The 16,060-nt window shown below is 42.5% G+C and overlaps 1 pseudogene; it reads left to right on the top strand.

The window, feature by feature from the left end:
- The first annotated feature begins 632 nt into the window (after positions 1-632).
- On the top strand, positions 633-15,674 carry LOC121548101 (annotated as a pseudogene).
- Positions 15,675-16,060: the final 386 nt, after the last annotated feature.

Below are 16,060 nucleotides of genomic sequence, written 5' to 3'. Positions count from 1 at the left end.
CTTCTTTTTCAACGTCCAGCTGTCACATAATGTCCACTCCAAAAGGTAATGAATGCTTTTTTCTATATGAAGCCTCTCATTCTATCATTCTATTGGCTGCGTGGCCTAGGCCCCTTCTTAAAAAAGAACTAAGGTAATGCATACACTGTGTCCATAATAAGCCCATGGGCCACAGTTTGAGAGCCCCTGTGACAGAGCACATACATTCATTTAAACATAGTCATGTTTATTACTAATATTATTATTTTACCTTTGACCTCTCCCTACATTTGCCTTAATGATACATAAAATAATACCATAGTTACACGTTTCACCTAAACTTTGAAATTGTTAGAAAATCCACGCGTATCGTGTCGTTTGTAGAATTGGCAAGGCGCTGTCAGGCAAAGCTAACGTTAGTCAGCTAAACTCGCAGATTATTTTGAAGTCCATGGCATGACAATGAACAAAGTTAGATGGCAAGCCAGCTATATTTGCAGGTTTAGTTACAAGATGCAAATAGTTCAATGTGCCAGGATATCCAAATGCCTTTGCTGACTGCGGTTAGGTTGATGGCTAACTGAGCTATTAGTTAACAATACATGTTATTCAGCATTAGCTTTTAGCTAGCTAACCAAGTCATTCTGGAAAAGATGCGTGTCGGTAAGCATTGGGACACAAAATCGGGAGTCTGAGTATTGGACTCCCTGTCGTGCATCGTTCTGGTGGTTGGCGTCGAAAAATAAACATACCAGAATATAGCCGGCTACACCAAAGTAACGTTTACTGTCAACAAAAGCTTATGAATATTCTCTAGGAACTCTACTTACCAGACAAAGTGAAATGTGCCCCTCGATATCAGATAAATGTCAGAATCCAGTTTTTGTCCGAACTGCACCATATTCCTGCCAAGCATTTTACGCAAGACTTCCTACCACGAAATCTACCAGTGTTTACACAGCAGGAGTATGGTGCAGTTTGGAGGAAAGTTGGTGTCAGGGCGACGTGTATGCTGTGAGCGAAGTCAAGCGCAGGACACCGAGCTACTGGCAGACAAACTTTACTTGCACAGTAAATAAAATTATAAACAAAACCTCCAAACAGAGAGGAACAAAATACGCATACACCCGAAAACTGTCGACCTCACGGAAAACAATTACACACAATAACTAATGAGAGACAGGGGGTTATAAAGGGAATACAATGTAACATAATGGGAAACAGGTGAAAACAATCAGGACAAACTAGACAAACACCGAAACATAGATCGGTGGCAGCTAGTACTCCGGGGACGACGAACGCCGAAGCCTGCCCGAGCAAGGAGGAGGGCAGCCTCGGCTTATTCCGTGACAGTTGGATTCAGATGTTTATTTGATAACGAGGGACACATTTCACTTTGTCTGGTAAGTAGAGTTCCTAGAGATTATATGCTTTTGTTGAAAGGAAAAGTTTTTTTGCTGAAGCTGGCTGTATTGTGGTATGGTTATTTTCAGTCGCCAACCACCAGAATTATGCACAATTCAGGGCGTCAAACCAATACAGACTCCTGATGCAGTGTTGCCAGCTCAAGCTAAAATGTATATCCCAATGAACACTCAAAAACCGCCCACAAGGCCTAAAAACTACCCCAAAAATGTTTTTCTAGCAGCAAGAGAGGAGTTCGCACATTTATCCAATAGGCGTCTTCATAATGACAATCTAAATACTTCAGTGGCGACCCGTCATTCAGGGCGGGTCGTCACTGAATGACGGTAAATTAACTAAAAAAACAAACCATGTTTTTTTGTATTTCATTTGGCATGTTATTTTGGCATTAAATCGTGTTACATATCAGTTTGTAAACAAAAAAATCATTGAGTTAATAAAGCCGCATACAAACATGGTCTCTTTCTTGAGTAAGGCAGCTCCAACATGTAGGTGTTTCAGCCTAGCTCAGTGCTTTCTGTGGTGGTGGGGCAGCCAGTGGAAAATACAGAGCGTAGGGGTTGGTAATGTTCTCTAGTTGCACCGTGATTGGCTCAGCAATCTGTCACTCATGGGGACACTAGTCACTGCAAAATCTATGGGGAGAGCTCCTTGGGTGCTGCCATAGTTACATTAGAAGTGCCCATCCAAGAAGGCTCAAGGTCATTGGCCACAGACTAAATGTCGTCAAATCACATATCTACCGTAGCTTTGATTGGACTGATCATGTCAACATCATACTTTCAAAATCTTAGCTAGACAAGCAGTCATCATCATGAATCACGTTTACAATCTACTGGCAAATCCTTCTCAATCCTTGTCATATGAAGATAAATTATAGATAAAATGTATCGGTGCTCATCGGCCTTTGGACATAAACATTACACAACAAGTTGGAAATCGAAAATTCAACAATGAGTGGTTTGGAAGGAATCAGTGGCTAACTGCAAGCGTTGCAAATCAATCACTAGCCTGCTATTCAGTGGAGTGGGTGTGTGGTCCAAGTCTGGGTATAATGGTCTCTTTTCCAAGCTTAAAAGGATAACCATTCACATGCCATTGGACAGAAAAGGTTGAATACATTGGCCATGCTGTCAATCCAGCATGACTTCTGCCGCGTTCAAAACAACTGGAAAGTTGGAACTGGGAAATCTCAGACTTCAGTGAGTTCAAGACAACTGGGAACTCTGGAAAAAAAGAGCTCCGACTGGTAAAATACGTTTTGAACTGTCATCCAACTCGGAATTCCAAGTCGGGAATTCTGGCCTTTTTCTAGAGCTCCAACCTGAAGATCACTGACGTCATGATTCAACCTTGATTTTTTCTGAGTTCCCAGTTGTCTTGAAAGCACCATAAATCCAGAGAATGCCAGACTTTGACAGACTTTGATGACAAAGTTTGATTAGAAAATTTCCCACAAGGACAGTCGCGCCACTTTCCTGTTCAAGTGAGCACAGCATAACAAGTTGAGTCCAAACATGTCTTGTATGCTGCTGCATAAATGATGTAATATGCCAGGGATATATGTATACTGTAGCTAAGAAAGTAATAGTAAGTGTTACTTACTCAGATGGTAATGTGCCGTCGCAACCTTCGCTCTCTCTCTCTCCCGCTACTCTCTCCTCTTCCATCCTATCATCTCTTCCCTCTGCTAAATCCTTCCCCCTCCGATCTCCTGATTCTGCCTCCTCAACCCTCCTCTCCTCCATTTCTGCATCTTTTGACTCTCTATGTCCCTATGTCCCCTATCCTCCCGGCCGGCTCGGTCCTCCCCTCCAGCTCCGTGGCTTGACGACTCATAGTGAGCTCACAGAAGTGGAAATGGAGGAAAACTAGACTCCCTGCGGACCTGTCATCTTTTCACTCCCTCCTCTATACATTCTCTTCCTCTGTTTCCACTGCTAAAGCCACTTTCTACCACTCTAAATTTCAAGCCTCTGCCTCTAACCCTAGGAAGCTCTTTGCCACCTTCTCCTCCCTGCTGAATCCTCCTCCCCCTCCCTCCTCCCTCTCTGTGGATGACTTCGTCAACAATTTTCAAAAGAAGGTTGACGACATCTGATCCTCATTTATTAAGTCAAATGACACCGCAGGTCCTGCTCACACTGCCCTACCCTATGCTTTGGCTTCTTTCTCCCCTCTCTCTCCAGATGAAATCTTGCAACTTGTGACGGCCGGCCGCACAACAACCTGCCCGCTTGACCCTATCCCCTCCTCTCTTCTCCAGACCATTTCCGGAGACCTTCTCCCTTACCTCACCTCGCTCATCAACTCATCCTTGACCACTGGCCATGTCCCTTCCGTCTTCAAGAGAGCGAGAGTTGCACCCCTCCTCAAAAAACCTACACTCGATCCCTCCGATGTCAACAACTACAGACCAGTATCACTTCTTTCTGTTCTCTCCAAAACTCTTGAGTTTGACGTCTCTAGCCAACTCTCCTGCTATCTCTCTCAGAATGACCTTCTTGAACTAAACCAGTCAGGTTTCAAGACTGGTCATTCAACTGAGACTGCTCTTCTCTGTGTCACAGAGGTTCTCCGCACTGCTAAAGCTAACTCTCTCTCCTCTGCTCTTATCCTTCTAGACCTATCCGCTGCCTTTGATACTGTGAACCATCAGATCCTCCTCTCCACCCACTCCGAGTTGGGCATCTCCGGCGCTGCTCACTCTTGGATTGCATCCTACCTGACAGGTTGCTCCTACCAGGTGGCGTGGCGAGAATCTTTCTCCTTACCACGTGCTCTCACCACTGGTGTCCCCCAGGGCTCAGTTCTAGGCCCTCTCCTATTCTCTCTATACACCAAGTCACTTGGCTCTGTCATATCCTCACATGGTCTCTCCTATCATTGCTATGCAGACAACACACAATTCATTTTCACTATTCCCCCTTCTGATAACCAGGTGGCGAATCGCATCTCTGCATGTCTGGCAGACATATCAGTGTGGATGTCGGATCACCACCTCAAGCTGAACCTCGGCAAGACGGAGCTGCTCTTCCTCCCGGGGAAGGACTGCCCGCTCCATGATCTCGCCATCACGGTTGACAACTCCATTGTGTCCTCCTCCCAGAGTGCAAAGAACCTTGGCGTGACCCTGGACAACACCCTGTCATTCTCCTCTAACATCAAAGTGGTGACCCGATCCTGCAGGTTCATGCTCTACAACATTCACAGAGTACGACCCTACCTTACACAGAAAGCGGGCACAGGTCCTAATCCAGGCACTTGTCATCTCCCGTCTGGATTACTGCAACTCGCTGTTGGCTGGGCTCCCTGCCTGTGCCATTAAACCCCTACAACTTATCCAGAACGCTGCAGCCCGTCTGGTGTTCAACCTTCCCAAGTTCTCTCATGTCACCCCGCTCCTCCGCTCCTCCGCTGGCTTCCAGTTGAGGCTCGCATCTACTACAAGATCATGGTGCTTGCCTATGGAGCTGTGAGGGGAACGGCACCTCCTTACCTTCAGGCTCTGATCAGACCCTACACCCAAACGAGGGCACTACGTTCATCCACCTCTGGCCTGCTAGCTCCCCTACCTCTACGGAAGCACAGTTCCCGCTCAGCCCAGTCAAAGCTATTCGCTGCTCTGGCACCCCAATGGTGGAACAAGCTCCCCCACGACGCCAGGACAGCAGAGTCACTGACCACCTTCCAGAGACACTTGAAACCCTACCTCTTTAAGGAATACCTGGAATAGTATAGAGTAATCCTTCTACCCCCCCATAAAAACAAAACAATTGGTTGTCCCACTGGCTATCATAAGTTGAATGCACCAATTTGTAAGTCGCTCTGGATAAGAGTGTCTGCTAAATTATGTAAATGTAAATGTAAATGTGTAGTAAGCTGTTTGTAGCCCATGTGCCTCACCCTAATAATTTGGTCCCTTTCCCCCTTATAACTTAGCCTACTGTTCTGACTTGGAGGTGCACATGTAGCCTATAGCCTATTTTAGAGAAATATAATAATTGAATATTTTAAAAGCTTTCATTGTCTGTTTATATGACCCCTTTATTTATCCTACGGTTCTGACTTGGTGTACAGGGAGAATAATGTTAGAACGGCCCATGTTGTGAATTCTGTCGCTGTACATTTCAAAAGTGCTGAACAAATGGTTATATTGACTACGTCCATCCTAGCTCGCTCATTAATGTCTTAATTGAAATTACGGATTGCGTCTTATCTGCTCGTTGTCCCCTTATGCCATAATTTGTACATCTCAATTGTCAGAAACCACATTTGTTTAAGTCAGCTATGTTTTTTTTAAAGGCACTAAATGAGGCTGAATGAACTGTTTTGCTGCCAGACAAGGCTCCGCTGATAGCCAGGTGTAGCAGTGGTGAGGATTCACTCAATGGTGCTGAATAGAAAGCTCTGCTGTTGGGACAGCTTTATGTAAGCCATAACAGTTTGTGGGCACCGTTTGTCACCGTTATAGTGCAATTCATGTATTGTTTAGTGTTGTGTAGTGGTTTTGCTGGCATGCATCAAACATATATACATATATTTATTGCCCCACCAAGATTTACACTACCGTTCAAAGGTTTGGGGTCACTTAGAAATTTCATTTTTTTCGAAAGAAAAGCAATTTCTTTGTCCATTAAAATAACGTCAAATTGATCAGAAATACAATGTAGACATTGTTAATGTTGTAAATGGCTATTGTAGCTGGAAACGGTAGATTTAAAAAAAAGGAATATCTACATAGGCGTACAGAGGCCCATTATCAGCAACCATCAGTCCTGTGTTCCAATGGCACGTTGTGTTTGCTAATCCAAGTTTATCATTTTAAAAGGCTAATTGATCATTAGAAAACCCTTTTGCAATTAGGTTAGCACAGCTGAAAAATGTTGTGCTGATTAAAGAAGCAATAAAATGGGCCTTCTTGAGACTAGTTGAGTGTCTGGAACATCATCAATTGTGGGTTCAATTACAGGCTCAAAATGGCAAGAAATAAATAACTTTATTCTGAAACTCGTCAGTCTATTCTTGTTCTGCTTTTTTTCTTTTTTTTCGTGTGATTTGAGAGGTTCTTGCTGTGGCATCTTATCACCACACACAGTTGCTTCTTGGTTGTGACATCAGTACTTTCCTCAATAATCAATGAGAAAGACTCATTCCCAATGTTCTTTATTAGCTCCCGAAGCACTACAGGCCTTTTGCATTTATGAGCGCTGTGCATTTTGTTCTGTGGATATTGATTGCTTTTATTTTTATTTATTTTTTATTTTTAAAAGGGGCTTTTTTAAATCAGCTTAATATTGCAGATATATTGTAACTTCCATCAATGTAATTGTCTGCATCACTTCCAATCCCCCATGTTTATATATATATATATATATATATATATATATATATATATATATACAGTGAGGGAAAAAAGTTTTTGATCCCCTGCTGATTTTGTACGTTTGCCCACTGACAAAGACATGTTCAGTCTTTAATTTTAATGGTAGGTTTATTTGAACAGTGAGAGACAGAATAACAACAAAAAAAATCCAGAAAAACGCATGTCAAAAATGTTATGAATTGATTTGCATTTAAATGAGGGAAATAAGTATTTGACCCCTCTGCAAAACATGACTTAGTACTTGGTGGCAAAACCCTTGTTGGCAATCACAGAGGTCAGACGATTCTTGTAGTTGGCCACCAGGTTTGCACAAATCTCAGGAGGGATTTTGTCCCACTCCTCTTTGCAGATCTTCTCCAAGTCATTAAGGTTTCGAGGCTGACGTTTGGCAACTCAAACCTTTTCTATGGGATTAAGGTCTGGAGACTGGCTAGGCCACTCCAGGATCTTAATGTGCTTCTTCTTGAGCCACTCCTTTGTTGTCTTGGCCGTGTGTTTTGGGTCATTGTCATGCTGGAATACCCATCCACGACCCATTTTCAATGCCCTGGCTGAGGGAAGGAGGTTCTCACCCAAGATTTGACGGTACATGGCCCCATCCATCGTCCCTTTGATGCGGTGAAGTTGTCCTGTCCCCTTAGCAGAAAAACACCCCTTAGCATAATGTTTCCACCTCCATGTTTTACAGGGGGGATGGTGTTCTTGGGGTTATAGGCAGCATTCCTCCTCCTCCAAACACGGCGTGTTGAGTTGATGCCAAAGAGCTCCATTTTGGTCTCATCTTACCACAACACTTTCACCCAGTTCTCCTCTGAATCATTCAGATGTTCATTGGCAAACTTCAGACGGGCATGTATATGTGCTTTCTTGAGCAGGGGGACCTTGCGGGCGCTGCAGGATTTCAGTCCTTCACGGCGTAGTGTGTTACCAATTGTTTTCTTGGTGACTATGGTCCCAGCTGCCTTGAGATCATTGACAAGATCCTCCCGTGTAGTTCTGGGCTGATTTCTTACTGTTCTCATGATCATTGCAACTCCACGAGGTGAGATCTTGCATGGAGCCCCAGGCCGAGGGAGACTGACAGTTATTTTGTGTTTCTTCCATTTGCAAATAATCGCACCAACTGTTGTCACCTTCTCACCAAGCTGCTTGCCGATGGTCTTGTAGCCCAATCCAGCCTTGTGTAGGTCTACAATCTTGTCCCTGACATCCTTGGAGGGCTCTTTGGTCTTGTCCATGGTGGAGAGTTTGGAATCACACATAAATATATACATACATATACACACATACATATATTTTTTTAAAGTATATGTATTACTTTCCAACCCCACCACCCTTTCCCTACTAGGAGTAAACTAGTGAACGTCAATGCTTAGGCCTCTACTTCCAGCTTATACTTTATATCTACATTTTATGGACACAGTCAATTTTACAATAATTATATTTTGTTAGTTTTTTCTCCTGAACTTCTTCTACTCTCAACCTCTCCGATCATTTTCATGATGTCCATCTGGTTTGCTTCTATATGCATATTTTTCTAACTGTGCTCTTTCACAAAAGCTCCCAACCTACAACCTACAGTGGGGAGAACAAGTATTTGATACACTGCCGATTCTGCAGGTTTTCCTACTTACAAAGCATGTAGAGGTCTGTCATTTTGATCATAGGTACACTTCAACTGTCAGAGACGGAATCTAAAACAAAAATCCAGAAAATCACATTGTATGATTTTTAAGTAATGAATTTGCATTTTATTGCATGACATAAGTATTTGATCACCTACCAACCAGTAAGAATTCCGGCTCTCACAGACCTGTTAGTTTTTCTTTAAGAAGCCCTTCTATTCTCCACTCATTACCTGTATTAACTGCACCTGTTTGAACTTGTTACCTGTATAAAAGACACCTGTCCACACACTCAATCAAACAGACTCCAACCTATCCACAATGGCCAAGACCAGAGAGCTGTGTAAGGACATCAGGGATAAACTTGTAGACCTGCACAAGGCTGGGATGGGCTACAGGACAATAGGCAAGCAGCTTGGTGAGAAGGCAACAACTGTTGGCACAATTATTAGAAAATTGAAGAAGTGCAAAGAGTGAGTGTGTGAGAGTGCTTCCCGCAAAGACTCCAACATCCAAAAGTGGATAATGAAACAATAGTCCTACTTAAAAGAATGTGGGAAATGGTTGATGGGGACTTAAAGAACAATCATGTCAAATTCGTTACTATGTTGTGATGTCATTAAAGACAGTGGAACAACATAACTGTATCTCTGGGGGTGTACACTTCCCAGTTATGGGGTTTGTATAATGGTTGTCTAATGGTTGTATAAAACGAATGATTAAGTATAATAATACTTTTGTGAAGATAATAATGTGATTTTAGCATTCTAGATGAGATGATTGTTTTCCATATTGATTTGTCGTCAGTCAGTGGCCACGCCCAGATGAGCACAAACATGATGGAACGCCCCTTTTACCCCGAGTGTATAAAATGCCTCGTGACGAAATTCATCTCAGACCAGCAGACGTGAAGCGTGAGCTAAACGTTGCAAATGGTTGAAACTCTACAGACCAGCAGACGTGAAGCGTGAGCTAAACGTTACAAAATGGTTTAAAACTACAACTCCAAAGGAAGACCAACAGATGTGAAGCGTGAGCTAAACGTTGCAAATTGTTGAATTTCTATCAGACCAGCAGACGTGAAGCGTGAGCTAAACGTTGCAAATTGTTGAATTTCTATCAGACCAGCAAGCCCCACGGCTTAAAATGGTTGAAACTCTTTAGACCAGCAGCTGGCATGTATAGTCGTCTAGAGAACTTTCACTAAAGACACGAGTTGGAAAGGACAATTCCTCTCCGACAACCGCTGGTACATCTGAAGTGTCCATTCTAACCACCACTACGACCAGAAATTCTACCAAGTACATTGGAATCTCTGGTGGGCAAACCAGAGTCCTACATCGTCAACTGAACTATCGAGGACAGCTACACGTATATACATGTTGCATTTCTAATCCAAATGAGCGTTTAGTGGGGTTTTAATCATTTGTATTTCCATGTAGCGTAGTTTCCAAAGTAACCACGATAGTTTGAATATCTGTCTCTCCCTTTCATTCTGACCCCTCCACTACCCAAGCATTCACGCTAATGTTAGTCCAGTCCACTAGGGACCTGTTTTGATTGTATTACGTTAGTAATCAATAACCTATGTGTGTTTGTATTGTGTTATTATTTAGTTAGTAAATTAATAATTAAGCCAATTTGTATATTGCTGATTCATCAATAAGGTTCAAGGATTATGCGATGTTAAGAATGAGACTGATAAGAGGTAATTATTTAATAAGTGACTGTTATCGATATATATAAAATATATATACTGTGTATATATGTATATATATATATATATATATATATATATATATATATTGAGAAAAAAAGTATTTAGTCAGCCAACAATTGTGCAAGTTCTCCCACTTAAAAAGATGAGAGAGGCCTGTAATTTTCATCATAGGTACACGTCAACTATGACAGAAAAATGGAGGAAAAAAAATCCAGAAAGTCACATTGTAGGATTTTTTATGAATTTACTTGCAAATTATGGTGGAAAATAAGTATTTGGTCACCTACAAACAAGCAAGATTTCTGGCTCTCACAGACCTGTAACTTCTTCTTTAAGAGGCTCCTCTGTCCTCCACTCGTTACCTGTATTAATGGCACCTGTTTGAACTTGTTATCAGTATGAAAGACACCTGTCCACAACCTCAAACAGTCAAACTCCACTATGGCCAAGACCAAAGAGCTGTCAAAGGACACCAGAAACAAAAGTGTAGACCTGCACCAGGCTGGGAAGACTGAATCTGCAATAGGTAAGCAGTTGGTTTGAAGAAATCAACTGTGGGAGCAATTATTAGGAAATGGAAGACATACAAGACCACTGATAATCTCCCTTGATATGGGGCTCCACGCAAGATCTCACCCTGTGGGGTCAAAATGATCACAAGAACGGTGAGCAAAAATCCCAGAACCACACGGGGGGACCTAGTGAATGACCTGCAGAGAGCTGGGACCAAAGTAACAAAGCCTACCATCAGTAACACACTACGCCGCCAGGGACTCAAATCCTGCAGTGCCAGACGTGTCCCCCTGCTTAAGCCAGTACATGTCCAGGCCCGTCTGAAGTTTGCTAGAGTGCATTTGGATGATCCAGAAGAGGATTGGGAGAATGTCATATGGTCAGATGAAACCAAAATAGAACTTTTTGGTAAAAACTCAACTCGTCGTGTTTGGAGGACAAAGAATGCTGAGTTGCATCCAAATAACACCATACCTACTGTGAAGCATGGGGGGTGGAAACATCATGCTTTGGGGCTGTTTTTCTGCAAAGGGACCAGGACGACTGATCCGTGTAAAGGAAAGAATGAATGGGGCCATGCATCGTGAGATTTTGAGTGAAAACCTCCTTCCATCAGCAAGGGCATTGAAGATGAAACGTGGCTGGGTCTTTCAGCATGACAATGATCCCAAACACACCGCCCGGGCAACGAAGGAGTGGCTTCGTAAGAAGCATTTCAAGGTCCTGGAGTGGCCTAGCCAGTCTCCAGATATCAACCCCATAGAAAATATTTGGAGGGAGTTGAAAGTCCGTGTTGCCCAGCGACAGCCCCAAAACATCACTGCTCTAGAGGAGATCTGCATGGAGGAATGGGCCAAAATACCATCAACAGTGTGTGAAAACCTTGTGAAGACTTACAGAAAACGTTTGACCTGTGTCATTGCCAACAAAGGGTATATAACAAAGTATTGAGAAACTTTTGTTATTGACCAAATACTTATTTTCCACCATAATTTGCTAATAAATTCATTAAAAATCCTACAATGTGATTTTCTGGATTTTTTTCTTTCTCATTTTGTCTGTCATAGTTGACGTGTACCTATGATGAAAATTACAGGCCTCTCTCATCTTTTTAAGTGGGAGAACTTGCACAATTGGTGGCTGACTAAATACTTTTTTCCCCCACTGTATATCTTCTAAGAGTTTAATTTGGGAGATGGTAACTCGTTAAACAACTTCTTCCATGGTGCCCCAAATCCCTAATGAGTTAATTGTTAAATGATTCATTTAATCGAGTGACAATTAAACATAATTAGGCGATTCGATAAATAACAGTCATACATTAAAGTAAGTCACATCACGACACCCAGCTAGTCCCTCCTCCTGGCTGTTTGTGTTCATCGCCATCTTGGGCACCATGTATACGTGCTCCGACCCCTCCATGGGTCTCATTGCCAAGATCCAGGAGCACCTACCTGTCAGGTAGCTAGCACCAGTCAGCAACCGAGCACTGGAACTACAGTCTGTCTGTACTGTCAAAATGATCCAAACTCGACAATGTACCTTCAAAATTTGTGTTATATCTCTCAGACACTCCTCTTCCTTCATTCACTGTTTTTCTGTCTTTATCAGTCTGTGTGTCTTTCTCTATCCGTCTTGTCTATTTCTCTCATGTATTTTGATCTTTTTTTCTTATCACCTTCCATTCATTAACTGTCTCCGATCTCCCTTGCAAATGCTAGATAGACACTCTACTGACTTTAAAGTCTATGAATATTGCTTAAAGACTTGAATTGTACAGCTGATATAATTTTTACCAATTAAATATTTCCCTTAGATAGTTCTCAACAATTCACGTAAATCTTTCTCTCGCTCCTCGCTCCTCTCTCACCCTTTCTCCTCTCTCCCACCCCCCCGCTCTCTCCCCTCACTCCTCTCACCCCCATTTCATCCTCTAATTAATGTCCTTCTCCCCCTCTCCCTGCCAGTCAGTCTCTGAGTGCCCAGTTTCAGACGAAGATGTCGGCGGTGCTGTTCAGCACGCTGCTCTGGCTCTCCCTCATCTTCACCATGCGCATGTGCCTTAAGCAGCTGCTCTCCTACCACAGCTGGATGTTCGAGCAGCGCGACAAGATGTCCAGCACCACCAAAGTCTGGGTGGTCAGTACCTCCCTACCTATCTCCCTCTCTCTTCCTCACCTTCTCCAATATGTACACTGTGTATAAGAGTTGGGCGATATTGTGGTAGTATCGTCTATCAAGGATGATTGACAGCCATTGTCGATGGTGACGACATCGTGATGGGACAGACGATGCCTAACCTATTTCAACTTGACTGGCCTCGCGCAGTAAAGAGAAGTGCGGAGTCAGGCAGGGCAGTGCATGGGTATCATTCCGAGTAAATTGCTTATATTCCTATTTGCTATAGCCTATTTCAATTCATATGTTATATTTGCAGAATGCAAGAGAACAATGTAGATAGACATGGCTAAGTTTCACCAAAGCAGTGCTAATTGTCTGGTCAGAAAATGTTTTAGTTTTTTTCTCTCTACCCAATAGTGGAGGATTTCTCTCGCCGTGCTATTTGATGATAAAAAAATGACTCTATCTAATAGAGTTCTAGGCTATCTCAGAGAGTTTTAAGTTGTTTTTGAATAGACTACAAATATGATAGGCCTAAGGTAATAATGAGAGAGATGGAACAAACAATAGCAAAATATAAAAATCTAATGAGAAATTTGAACAAACCTTACAATTGACCAAAGCATTATATGACAGAAATGATGCATGCGAGCCCACCCCCCAAAAAACACTACTTGCCGTGTGAGCCAAACAGCCAAAAAACTAATCCTACTAATTGAAATATCATAAAAGCATTAAGACAAATTAAAATTATGAAAAGTATTTCCCAAATATTTGAATAAAGTGTTTAATGTCCTAAAGTTGCTGCTTTTAAATGGGAATAATTATGCAAGTCTGAGTCTGTGCTATTCTCAATCACAACTTTATTTTGAATGACAAATTATATTTCCGGCCACAAGAAGTCAAATTGAGAAAACAATACCAAGATGGACAAATTGAATAAAGAAGTCTAAAGAAAACTTAGGCTACAGCGGAGGAAAGCTTTTAAATGTGCAACCTACCTTCAACGCATAGTAGCCTAGACCTACAAATGCAAATCAGTTAATAATTATCCAGTTCTGAGGACAGCAGAGTTGCTTGCGCTGCAGCCCATGATGATTTACAACCCATCACACGACGCACAGCCAATGAGGCTTGTTAACTGTGTCACTGCTTCGGCACACACAGACATGCCCACACACCTCTTTCGTGCCTCAGCTCCACCAGAGTGGAATAGGCTACTAGAAAAGATTTGGCTCCACTAAATACATGTTATCTCATCCCTCCCAGAGCATGCGAGCTCACACTTACTTCTTTTAAAAACGTTTTGTATATTTTTTAAATATATATATTTGGGAGGTTGGCCGATAGGGGGCGATACCATCATATATCACGATGTTTTAGGAATACATAATCACGATGGGACAAAGGTTGACATCGTCCAACCCTACTGTGTAACTGTAGAGACCCTTGTCACTTATCATCCACTCCTGGGGAGTCACCAACAAATGAAAATCAAATGAAAGTGTATTTGTCATATGCACAGGATAAAGCTTAGTGTACATAGTAAAATGAAACGCTATAATGCTTACATGCTTACTTCCTCTCAAAATAATGTTGTCAAAATTATATTTTTACTTACTCATTGCCATCAGTGTAAAAAGGTTATCTAGATTAAAAGCTGTAGCATTTCAAGGTGGTGGTTGAAGGAGGACTCCAGCTTTGTGTGTTTGTCTGTGTGTGTGTTTTACAGGCGCTGGTGCAGATCTTCTCGGGCAGACAGCCTCTGCTCTACAGCTATCAGGGCTCTCTGCCAAACTAGCCTGTGCCGGCCATCAAGGACACAGTCAACAGGGTGAGACTCTTTAATTCAATTCAATCTTTATTGTCCTAATAGGGGATTCGTTTGACAAAAGATACAACATATATGCACACCAGATGTTCACACACTATACTAACAAGCTATCAACATTCTGTGTGTGTTCTGTTTTGTTGTATATGTTCACTGTTATAATAATGTGTATAATAGTATATTGTTCTGTATGTTTATTGTTCCTTGCTCTGTTTCTCTGCAGTATCTGGAGTCAGTGCGGCCGCTGATGACCCCTGATGAGTTTGAGCGCATGACCTCGCTGGCCACTCAGTTTGAGAGCAGCCTGGGGAACCGGCTACAGTGGTACCTGAAACTCGAAGGCTGTCTGGGCATCCAACTACGTAAGTTATCCCCTATATGTACACTGGCTGTGCCTGAAAACGGTAAGGTGTCAAGTCCTTGCTTCCTCTGTCCTTCCTTATTGGAGGAGGTCCAAGGGAGGATTTTTGGATCCTCTCATCCAATCAGCTTTGAGAGAGGGAGGTGAGAAACAAGGAAGGCTGGATGAAGTGAAGATCTGACAACTAGTAACGTTTTCATACAGTCATCGATGACGATAGATGTGCAGAAAAAAACATGCCCTATTTGCGCTAGTCACTCACTCTGATACGTTATGCACACGTAGAAATTACCTATTCTAATAGTCAGAGGTGCATTAAAAATGTAGATCTTTGTCGGAGGCCATTTTGAATTATTCATTGTAATGGATTTGCTGAGGCTGTGGCCCTGGCCAGTATGTTGCGTGGTTGTCACATGATTTCTATGGGATATATTCATAAGGGCACATCGTGACTAAACGGTTTGCAATGGATAAAGAAAACAACCATTTCTTATTGGACAACTTCAGATGGTACCTCCCCTTTTTTGTCCATTTTGTGCATACTGAACACAACCCAGGTGGTCTGTTTCTCCCCTTCAGGTGAGCGACTGGTGGGAGGACGGAGCCCTATCATGGTCAACAGCAACTACTACGGCATGGTACATATCGACAAATCACCCAGTACTCCTCACGTTCTGTCTCTCCTAATAGCTGAGGTGTGTTCATTGAGGTGAAACGGTCACAACGTTGCAGATAGAAATGTAATAAATAGAGCTAACATGATTTCCTATTCTACTTGAAAGATTCCTATTTCTGTTATAAACAATACGTTTCTATCTGAACATCTGTAATGTGGCATCCTCCGGAACAGGCCCCCACCCTCACGTCAAGCCGAAGCAGCCACAGACGTCACAGAATTTGAGCACTGCTTCATGATATGCCCACTTGCTAGCCCATTGTTGTAGCTCCAATGATCACTCCTGTTATAGGGCACACGATGACCTGGTTTGGTCCATTAACCATTTACACTCGTGGGAATTGGCCTATATGGATAAGTGTAAATTTAAGTGTTTCTTACAGAAGAAATGTGAAAGGGAACCGTTTGGAGATGATGGGAAAA

Source organism: Coregonus clupeaformis, chromosome 31, assembly GCF_020615455.1.
Source record: "Coregonus clupeaformis isolate EN_2021a chromosome 31, ASM2061545v1, whole genome shotgun sequence".
Lineage (NCBI taxonomy): Eukaryota > Metazoa > Chordata > Actinopteri > Salmoniformes > Salmonidae > Coregonus > Coregonus clupeaformis.
The sequence above is the reverse complement of the archived record's forward strand: the minus strand, read 5'-3'. Positions and strand labels throughout refer to the sequence as shown.